At 43.0% G+C, this 11,705-nt stretch overlaps 1 pseudogene; it reads right to left on the bottom strand.

The window, feature by feature from the left end:
• Positions 1-4,383: 4,383 nt before the first annotated feature.
• The window catches only part of LOC112071652 (zinc finger protein 513-like), a 12,525-nt pseudogene continuing 5,203 nt past the window's right edge, over positions 4,384-11,705 (bottom strand).

Here is an 11,705-nt window from a genome sequence, read left to right as displayed (position 1 = left end):
GCCTGCAGTGTTCCTGGTGTGGTGTGTTTGTCCCAGCTGTCGTCTGCAGTGTCCTGGTGGTGTGTGTTTTGTCCCAGCTGTCTGCTGCAGTCCTGGTGTGTGTGTTGTCCCAGCTGTCTGCTGCTTGGTCAATAAGAATCGTCCTAGGTAGGTTGATAGTTTTCCCAGTCGTGTCGCTGCAGGTCCCTGGCCTTGCTATGTTTGTCCGTTCATCTTATGTCTCCAGCTTGTACGGACTTTGAGCTGTGCAGTTCCTCATAACCATATGTGTTGTTGTCCCAGCAGTCTGCTGTTGTCTGTTCTACGGGTGTGTGTTGTTGTCCCAGCCTGTCTGGTGTGTGGTGCTCGTGTGTTCTCTGATGGCGTTCTGTAGTTAGGACCTGCAGTTCCCGCCTAGTGATAGTACAACATCCAGCCACAAGCCGTTACGGCTGCTCTCCCCCTGTATCAGTTGTGCTCCATCACTGATTGCTTCTTTGCCATACTCCGTTTACAGCTGTAGGTTCACACCACGTTACAGATTGAACGTCTCTTCGTGCTCCAGCAGAAGTCGCAAAATACCTTCTTCGCTTGGCGGCGCGCTGCAGGTATGTGGCCAACTTTCCCGCATTTAGGCGCTTCTTAAGGAGCACCGGGACACCCCGTCATGAGTACAGGCTCCTCTACAGTCCCCCGTGTGGTTACCCTGAGTTGGGCGTTTATTCCGACACAGAACACATACTGATTTTGTCCAGGTGGCCGACCTGCGCCCCCGTTGCCAGTTAACCCTAAGGGCAGCTTTGTGACCTCAGCGAATGATGGGGCTCCATAGCGTCCCCGACAGTGTATGAGACAGATTGGGGGCTGGGTCACGGGCCAGGTGGTTGGCGTTCCCCGTTAGAGGGAGAAGTAGAGGTTGCAAATGCATTAAGTCGACGCCTATGAGCTGACTGAGCCGTACGGACCAAGGACACAACATTTACAGCTCCTTGTCTGGCCCCCTTACGGCTTGCTGCATAGGTCAAGGCCAGTGGTGGTGTAGCGATATGAGCGGTGGACCCTGAGGTTTCTGTGGGGATTGAGAGACTCGATGAAGCATTTTATGGACATGTACACAACGACATGCCTCGCGCTCGCGTCCCCCTCCCTCTCTCCTTCTCCTTCAAAGGGTATGAGGCCACAGACGGAACAGAACAGCAAAGCGGAAGATTTAGTATACATATGGTTATGCTTGGTAGAGTGTGGTCGGCGGATCTGGGGGGGAGACGCGCTCGTAAAGCTAAGTCATAAAGCGGCCTAGTGTTTTGTTTCTAATGGAGAGGGATGGACCGAGGCTACCCGCACTCTAGGTTGGCTGGAGCGAAATTATTCAGCGAAACGCCTCCTCACCTGCACACACCCAATGGTCAGGGTCTGACACCGAAGGCATTCTGAAGGAAACGCCTGAGCGTCTGCTACTGAGACAACAAGTACCACACCCATTAACCACAATACAACTAGTAGTGACGGACCTGTTTTCGCAGTAGAAGTGCATTTAAAATCTAATTTGTGATTTGTCAATAAATCTGCAATCTTTGGACCAATGAGTCATTTGATCCTATGGTCCTATGAGAAGATTTTAAGTATTTTTTTTCTGCATAATAACGTATGTGTTAGCATCTACTGGTATAGTGTGTCCATCTTTGAATGTATCAATGTTTTTTTTCACAAAAACAATAGTCCCTAAAGAGATGAGTCCAAAGATCCAATTTGCTGTGAATCTGACTTTTAGTCCATGAMAATATTTTGGGGGATTATTTTAAGCATTAGCTTTACATAATCAAAAAAGTGAATTGTTAACAGTTATTCKTTTTAAGATATCAAGGCCAAAAACTTGGGAGTGGATTTACAAATTATTTCCTGATTTATAAATAACTCAAGACATCTCTTAACCAATCCKTTAGCCTTGCTCAAACTAAGTTAAGATGTACAATTGGCCTACATACTTCATTTGATGTTTTGGGGATTTATGTTTCATGCCATTTTTTTTTAATATAAAGGTTTTCCAATATGTGCAATATAAAGGAAAAATCTATCCTGACGGACATAAGTCATTGAGGCAAATTTGTTCAGCCTGAGGAAAGACACCTGCATACAAAGTTGCAGCGCCACCCYCAGGCCAATCAGTGCCATTATTTTAGACCAAGTTGCTCATGGCTTCTAGTTTCCGCGTGCCAAATTAGAAAAAAAAAAGTTCCCAATCTATGCTTGAGTTATTTGACCATGTCAAGGAAGAAAAAAATAATCAAAGAATAACAATGGGTTTCACAGATTTGCTGTGAAGCCCTAATAATGTCTAATCATATACGATTAAGTATCCTACCAGGTAGTAATGATCAGAGAATGTAACAACAAAATGATTAAATATAATCCTACCAGGTAGTAATGACCAGATATAACATCATGTTTAAGTATAATCCTACCAGGAAGTATGCAAGATAATATACAAACATGATTAAAATAATCCTACCAGGTAGTAATTGACCAGATATACATGAATTAAATATAATACTACCAGGAAGTAATGAAAATTAATATAACAATATGATTAAATAATCCTACCAGGTATAAATGAACCAGATATAACATGATTAATATAATCCTACCAGTAGTAATGACCAGATATAACATGGAATATAAATGATAATCCTACTCCAGGTAGTATTGACAGATATAACATGTTTAAATATAATCCTACAGGTAGTAATGACCAGATATAACAATATGATTAAATATAATACTACCAGGTAGTAATGACCAGATATAACAATATGATAATATAATCCTACCAGGTAGTAATGACCAGATATCAATATGATTAAATATAATCCTACCAGGTAGTAATGACCAGATATAACAATATGATTAATATAAATCTACCAGGTAGTAATGACCAGATATATGATTAAATATAATCCTACAGGTAGTAATGACCAGATAACAACATGATTAAGTATAATCCTACCAGGTAGTAATGACCAGATATAATATGATTAAATATAATCCTACCAGGTAGTAATGACCAGATAACAACATGATTAATATAATCCTACAGGTAGTAATGACCAGATATAACATGATTAAATATAATCTACCAGGTAGTAATGACCAGAATAACATGATTAAATAATCCTACCAGGTAGTAATGACAGATACAACATGATTAGATATATCCTACCAGGTAGTAATGACCAGATAACAACATGATTAATATAATCCTACCAGGTAGTAATGACCAGATATAACATGTTAAATATAATCTACCAGGAGTATGACCAGATACAACATGATCTAAATATAATCCTACCAGGTAGTAATGACCAGATATAACAATATGATTAATATAATCCTACAGGAGTAATGACGAGATATACATCATGATTAAATAAATCCTACAGGAGTACTGACGAGATATACATCATGATTAAATATAATCCTACAGGAAGTAATGACCAGATAACAACATGATTAAATATAATCCTACCAGGCCCATGGGTGTTGGGTTTCTCTTCTGTGTGCTTTGAAACTCCAGTCACAGACACCCACTTCAGAGAGACACTGAGAAATGCATAGATGATCTGAGAGCCTCTATCTTAATAATATCTCAGTCATGTTTTGCATAAGGGACCGTGATAATATGACCCCTCCAGTCAGGAACACCTGTTGACAAAGACACACACCCTAAAATATAAAGATATCAGATGGATTACAAGCATTACACATCACACCCAAACCACCCTATTACAAGCATAAACCCACAAAAGGAAAACAGTTAAAAGGTCTTTATTTCAGGATTGGAGAGATGTATAAGGCAATGTGTGCAGACAGACTTTACTGTGGCCCTGTCCATTCTCTGAGTAGCCTTGCACTCAGCTGTGAAACATTGTTGAAATAATGATTAATAAAATAACTCAAATATAATCATAAAAATTTGTACACTTTCACAATTCGGTTCATTGCAGTTTCAAAAAAATGGTTTAGTCACACAAAACCTGATTGTGAAATGGGCTACAATTCAACAAAACATAAATTTCAAACATTGGATCCACTGAATTAAAAACAACATGTTACAGTTCAAAAAACAAGATCAATCTTTAATGGCACGCCCACACGCCCTTTAATGCCAAGGTAAAGGTCAGTGCAGCAATCACATGCAGTACGACGGCTCATGTAGCTCCGCCTCTAAAGGCACCTGAGATAAGCCCCACCCCTCTGAGGCCTGAGAACAGAGGAAGGGGTCACAAGTGTAATAAACCCCCCCCGCTACACCTCTCCCTGGCTATGCTTCCCTGTCTCTTGAACCCAGTGTTGGTCTGTGGTATGTGGTGGTGTGTGTTTCTCCGTTTTCTCCTGTGTGTTCAGCCCTCGCTGTCTGCTGCTGTAGTGTCCTGGTGTGTGTGTTTTTGTCCCAGCTGTCTGCTGCAGTGTCCTGGTGTGTGTGTTTGTCCCAGCTGTCTGCTGCAGTGTCCTGGTGTGTGTGTTTGTCCCAGCTGTCTGCTGCAGTGTCCTGGTGTGTGTGTTTGTCCCAGCTGTCTGCTGCAGTGTCCTGGTGTGTGTGTTTATCCCAGCTGTCTGCTGCAGTGTCCTGTGTGTGTGTTTGTCCCAGCTGTCTGCTGCAGTGTCCTGGTGTGTGTGTTTGTCCCAGCAGTCTGCTGTTGTCGTGTCCTGGTGTGTGTGTTTGTCCAGCTGTCGGTGTTGTGTCCGTGTTTCCTCTGATGGCGTTTGTAGTTGTCCAGTGTCCCGTAGTGTAGTCACACTCAGCACAGCCGTACGGCTTCTCCCCCGTGTGTCTCAGCATGTGTCTCTTCAGGTTCATACTCTGGTTACAGCTGTAGCCACACACAGAGCAGTGGAACGGCTTGGCTCCAGAGTGAATCCTCTCGTGGCGCTCAGGTTGGCCAGGTTCCGCAGGCGTAAGAGCACTGGGGACAGCGGTAAGGCTTCTCCCCCGTGTGGACCCGGAGGTGGCGTTTCAGGTTGTCCAGGTGGGCCGAGGCGTAGGGGCACTGGGGACAGCGGTGGGGCTTCTCCCCGCTGTGGGTGTGGGCGTGTCGGGCCAGGTGGTTGGGGTAGAGGGAGAGGAAGGGCAGAGAGGACAGCGGTACAGCTTGCTGGCCCTGACTGGAGTGTGTCAGTGGGGCTGGGGGACCCTGGTTTCTTGGAGATGAGAGACTCAGAACATTTATTACACACCTGCCCTCCGCCTCCCCCTCCGTCTCTCCTTCTCCCTCAAGGGTGAGGCCACAGGAGCGACAGCAGAGGGGGAAGATTAGATCAGGGAGGGGGCGGAGGGGGGAGACGGGGGGAGGAGGGAGAGGCTACCCCTCTAGGTGCTGGAGGAAATCAGAGCCCTCCCTCACACACATGGTCAGGTCTGACACCAAGAGCATCTGAAGGAGAGAACAGTACACACACATTAACACACAACTAGTGTGACGGACCGTTCAGTAGAGGGACCTTTGTCACCTACTAAGGAAATGGCCTCTATAAACAGCATTTTAGGCAGTTAAATGTAACAAAACATTATTCATAATGAACACTACAATTTGTTTACAAGCATGACGGCTGTAGCAGCTTGTTGGCCAGCATCAGGGTGGAAACTTGAGGCCCAACATAACAAATCTGTCACAACAGACAGGAACATTGTGAATGCTGCATATTGTGGATGGCYTTTCAACACCGAACCGTGACCCCAAAACTGCAACACATACGTGCGTTTGGTGAACCGGAGAGACACCCGTCACAACAGCGTGAAATGTACATGCGTAGCCGGAGTCAGTGCACTCCGTGGCGTACGCCAACGTCGTCATGACAATCCATAATAAACAGTTGTATTTGTTTGCTATGTAGCCCCTGGGAGTTACTGTTGTGAGTTCCTTTTGACTCAACTTAGATATACTCACCTCACCGTACCTGTGCTAAACTGTTGTTGCGTTGCTAGCTCACTTCGTCTACAAAGAGTAGCGTTYTTCTCTCTTGAGATCGGAMTCGTCTAGWTTTCCAGCCGTAGCCTGCCTAGGCTATATGCCTATGATGAAAGTCAACACAGCTAAGCTGCAAATGTTTTCAAATATCTAGCCTATTTGATTGAGAAACTTTAGCTTTACAGGTCAACTACATTTAGTCTACTTAGTATAGGGAAGATCATAACAATTGCTTTTCTAAATCGAACCACGCAATGTATCCGCTTATTTTAAAGCAGGTGTCAAACTCATTCCACGGAGGGCCGAGTGTCTGCSGGGTGTCGCTCCTCCCTTGTACTTGATTGATACACGGAGGTCACTAATTAGTGACCCTTCACCTGGTTGTCTTGGTCTTAATTGAAAGGGAGAAAAAAACCATCTGCAAACACTCGGCCCTCCGTGGAATGAGTTTGATACCCCTGTTTAAAAAGCAGTGCTCCGGGTAGACGTGGAAAATATAGACTTTCTTTCGAATTTAAAGCGTTATGACTTCGTAGACGTTTACGGGCCTGTTCTCTCATTTGCATTCTATTTCCAGCGTGAGCATGTTCGTTCAAGTGCTTAAAAAAAAAATATACATTTCATTTGAATTAGGCGTTGCAGCCCGACACACAACCCAAAGATCTTAAGTTCAGTAACCAGCCAACCAAACAGAGCTTCTTCCTCTTTTCTAACAGTTTCAGAAAGTTAACCAACACTTCTCCTTTCACTCTGAGCTGTGTGCTACAGGACATAATGTTCTCACTAAACTATCCTCCAACATATCACTCCCAGTTTGAGTGAGGATCATTAGTGCTGGTTGGGTAAATATGTTTAACAGGTGTGTGTAATGCATATCTTTATATATATAATACAAATCAAAAGTTTGGACACATACTCATTCATGGTTTTTCTTTATTTTATTTCTACATTGTAGAATAATAGTGAAGTTGTCAAACCTAATGAAATAACACATATGGAATCATGTAGTACCAAAAAAAGTGTTAAACATATCAAGTGTTAACAAATCAAATATATTTTATAATTGAAATTCTTCAAATAGCCACCCTTTGCCTTGAAGACTGCTTTGCACACTCTTGGCATTCTCTCAACCAGCTTTATGGGTAGTCACCTGGAATACATTTCAATTAACAAGAGTGCCTTGTTAAAAGTTATTTGTGGAATTTCTTTCCTTCTTAATGTGTTTGAGCCAATAATTTGTGTTGTGACAAGGTAGGGGTGGTATACAGAAGATAGCCCCTTTGGTAAAAGACCAAGTCCATATTATGGCATACCAGCTCAAATAGGCAAAGAGAAACAATAGTCCATCATTACTTTAGACATGAAGATCAGTCAATCGGAAAATGTCAATACTTTGAAAGTTTCTTCAAGTGCATCGCAAAAACCATCAAACGCTATGATGAAACTGTCTCTCATGAGGACCGTCACAGGAATGGAAGACACAGAGTTACCACTGCTGCAGAGGATAAGTTCATTAGAGTTACCAGCCTCAGAAATTGCAGCCCAAATAAATGCTTCAAAGAGTTCAAGTAACAGACACTTTCAACATCAACTGTTGGGAGACTGTGTGAATCAGGCCTTCATGGTGGAATTGCTGCAAATAAACCACTACTAAAGGACACCAAATAAGAAGAGACTTGCTTGGGCCAAGAAACATGAGCAATGGACATTAGACCGGTGGAAATTTGTACTTTGGTCTGGAGTCCAAATTGGAGATTTTTTGGTTCCAACCGCCGTGTCTTTGTGAGACGCAGTGTGTATGAACGGATGATCTCCGCATGTGTATTTCCCACCATAAAGCATGGAGAAGGAGGTGTGATGGTGCTTTGCTGGTGACACTGTTGGTAATTTGTTTAGAATTCAATGCACACTTAACAGCATGGCTACAAGCATTCTGCAGTGATACGCCATCATCTGGTTTGCGCTTAGTGGCTATCATTTATTTTTCCATAGGACAATGACCAACACACTCCAGGCTGTGTAAGGGCTATTTGACCAATAAGGAGAGGTTCATCAGATGGCTGACCTCCACAATCACAACTTCAACCAATTGAGATGGTTTGGATGAGTTGGACTCAGAGTGAAGGAAAAGCAGCCAACAAGTGCTTAGGATATGTGGGACTCCTTCAAGACTGGAAAGCATTCCAGGTGAAGCTGTGTGAGAGAAGCAAGAGTGTGCAAAGCTGTCATCAAGCAAAGGTGGTTGGCTTGAAGAATTACATAATATATTTGGATTTGTTTAAACATTCTTTGGTTACTACATGATTCCATATGTGTTTATTTCATAGTTTTGATGTCTTCACTATTATTTACAATGTAGAAAATAGTAAAAATAAGAAAAACCCTTGAATGAGAAGGTGTGTCCAAATGTTTGACTTGTTGTAAAGGTGGTATATACATATATAGATAGCTCTAGAGATATATATATATATATACACAATACAAACTGAACTAAAATATAAACACAACATGTAAAGTGTTGGTCCCATGTTTAATGAGCTGAAATAAAGATCACAGACATTTTCCAAACGCACAGAAAAGCTTCTTTCTTAAAAATGTAGTACACAGTAGTCTGAGACCAGCCACCCAGACAGCTGATGAAAACGAGGACTATTTCTGTCTGCAATAAAGCCACTTGGTTGGGAGAAAATAATTCTGATTGGCTGAGCCTGGCTCCCGTTGCCCTCCCAGGCTCCCCATGGCTGCTCCCTGCCCAGTCATGTGAAATCCATATATTAGGGCCTAATTCATTTATTCAATTGACTGATTTCCTTATATGATTGTAACTCAGTAAAATATATATACATTAAAAAAATTATATATATACACACACATATACTTGTGGACACCTTTTCAAATGAGTCTATTCAGCTTTTTCATCACACTCGATACTGACAGGTGTGAATCTCCATTGGCAGTATAATGGCCTTACTGAAGAGCTCAGTAACTTTAAATGTGGCAATGTCATAGGATGCCACCTTTCTTTCCAACAAGTCAGTTCCTCAATTTTCTGCCCTGGCCACTGTAAGTGCTGTTAAATTAACGCTACAGCATACAATGACATTCTAGACAATTCTATGCTTCAAACTCTGTGGCAAAAGTTTGGGAAGGCCTTTCCTGTTTCACCATGACAATGCCCGTGCACAAAGCAAGCTCCATACAGAAATGGTTTGTCGAGATCAGTGTGGAAGACTTAACTGGTCGCACAGAGCTGACCTCAACCGCATCGAACACTTTGGGATGCATTGTAACGCCTGCGAGCAGGCTATCACCAACATCATGCCTGACCTCACTAATGTCTTGTGGTGAATGGAAGCAAGTTCTGCAGCAACATTCCAACATCTAGAGGAAAGCCTTCCCAGAAGAGTGGAGGCTGTTATAGCAGCAATGTTCCAACATCTAGAGGAAGGCTTTCCAGAAGAGTGGAGGCTGTTATAGCAATGTTCCAACATCTAGAGGAAAGCTTCCCAGAAGAGTGGAGGCTGTTAAGCAGCAATGTTCCAACATCTAGAGGAAAAGGCTTCCCAGAAGAGTGGAGGCTGTTATAGCAGCAATGTTCCAACATCTAGAGGAAAGCCTTCCCAGAAGAGTGGAGGCTGTTATAGCAGCAATGTTCCAACATCTAGTGGAAAGCCTTCCAGAAGAGTGGAGGCTGTTATAGCAGCAATGTTCAACATCTAGTGGAAAGCTTCCAGAAGAGTGGAGGCTGTTCTCGCAGCAATGTTCAACATCTTAGTGGAAAGCCTTCCAGAAGAGTGGAGGCTGTTAGCAGCAATGTTCCAACATCTAGTGGAAGTCTTCCCAGAAGAGTGGAGGCTGTTCACGCAGCAATGGGGAGACCAACTCCAAGCCACTTTAAACTATGCCACTTTATGTTTACATACCCTACAGTACTCATCTCATATGTATATACCGTACTCTATACCATCTACTGCATCTTGCCATGCCGTTCTGTACCACCACTCATTCATATATCTTTATGTACATATTCTTATCCCTTTACACTTGTGTGTGTGTATAAGGTAGTAGTTTTGTGGAATTGTTAGGTTAGATTACTTGTTGGTTATTACTGCATTGTCGGAACTAGAAGCACAAGCATTTCGCTACACTCGCATTAACATCTGCTAAACCATGTTGTATGTGACTAATAAAATTTGATTTGATTTGATTTGACATCTAGTGGAAAGCCTTCCAGAAGAGTGGAGGCTGTTTATAGCAGCATGTTCAAACATCTAGAGGAAAGGCTTCCCAGAAGGTGGAGGCTGTTATAGCAGCAATGTTTTCCAACATCTAGAGGAAAGGCTTTCCAGAAGAGTGGAGCTGTTATAGCAGCAATGTTCAACAATCTAGCGGAAAGCCTTCCCAGAAGAGTGGAGGCTGTTATAGCAGCAATGTTCCAACATCTAGCGGAAAGCCTTCCCAGAAGAGTGGAGGCTGCTTATAGCAGCAATGTCCAACATCTAGAGGAAAGCCTTCCAGAAGAGTGGAGGCTGTTATAGCAGCAATGTTCAACATCTAGCGGAAAGCCTTCCCAGAAGAGTGGAGGCTGTTATAGCAGCAATGTTCCAACATCTAGTGGAAAGCCTTCCCAGAAGAGTGGAGGCTGTTCTCGCAGCAATGTTTCCAACATCTTAGTGAAAAGCCTTCCCAGAAGAGTGGAGCTGTTATAGCAGCAATGTTCCAACATCTAGTGGAAAGTCTTCCCAGAAGAGTGGAGGCTGTTCACGCAGCAATGGGGAAGACCAACTCCAAGCCACTTTAAACTATGCCACTTTATGTTTACATACCCTACGTACTCATCTCATATGTATATACCGTACTCTATACCATCTACTGCATCTTGCCATGCCGTTCTGTACCACCACTCATTCATATATCTTTATGTACATATTCTTTATCCCTTTACACTTGGTGTGTGTGTGTATAAGGTAGTAGTTGTGGAATTGTTAGGTTAGATTACTTGTTGGTTATTACTGCATTGTCGGAACTAGAAGCACAAGCATTTCGCTACACTCGCATTAACATTGCTAACCATGTGTATGTGATAATAAAATTTGATTTGATTTGATTTGACATCTAGTGGAAAGCTTTCCCAGAAGAGTGGAGGCTGTTATAGCAGCAATGTTCAACATCTAGAGGAAATGCTTCCAGAAGAGTGGAGGCTGTTATAGCAGCAATGTTTCCAACATCTAGTGGAAAGCCTTCCCAGAAGAGTGGAGGCTGTTATTAGCAGCAATGTTCCACATCTAGTGGAAAGCCTTCCCAGAAGAGTGGAGGCTGTTATAAGCAGCAATGTTCCAGCATCTAGTGGAAAGCCTTCCAGAAGAGTGGAGGCTGTTCTCGCAGCAATGGTTCCAACATCTAGTGAAAGCCTTTCCAGAAGAGTGGAGGCTGTTTAGGAGCAATGTTCAACATCTAGTGAAAGTCTTCCCAGAAGAGTGGAGCTGTTCACGCAGCAATGTTCCAACATCTAGTGGAAAGCTTCGCAGAAGAGTGGAGGCTGTTCTCGCAGCAAATGTTCACAATCTAGTGGAAAGCCTTCCCAGAAGAGTGGAAGGCTGTTATAGCAGCAATGTTCAACATCTAGTGGAAAGCTTCCCAGAAAGAGTGGAGGCTGTTCTCGAGCAATGTTCCAAACATCTCAGTGGAAGCATTCCAGAAGATGGGCTGTTATAAGCAGCAATGTTCCAACATTCTAGTGGAAAGCCTTCCCAGATAGATGGA

This window comes from Salvelinus sp. IW2-2015, unplaced genomic scaffold, assembly GCF_002910315.2.
Source record: "Salvelinus sp. IW2-2015 unplaced genomic scaffold, ASM291031v2 Un_scaffold1674, whole genome shotgun sequence".
Lineage (NCBI taxonomy): Eukaryota > Metazoa > Chordata > Actinopteri > Salmoniformes > Salmonidae > Salvelinus > Salvelinus sp. IW2-2015.
This window is presented reverse-complemented; position numbering and strand designations above follow the sequence as displayed.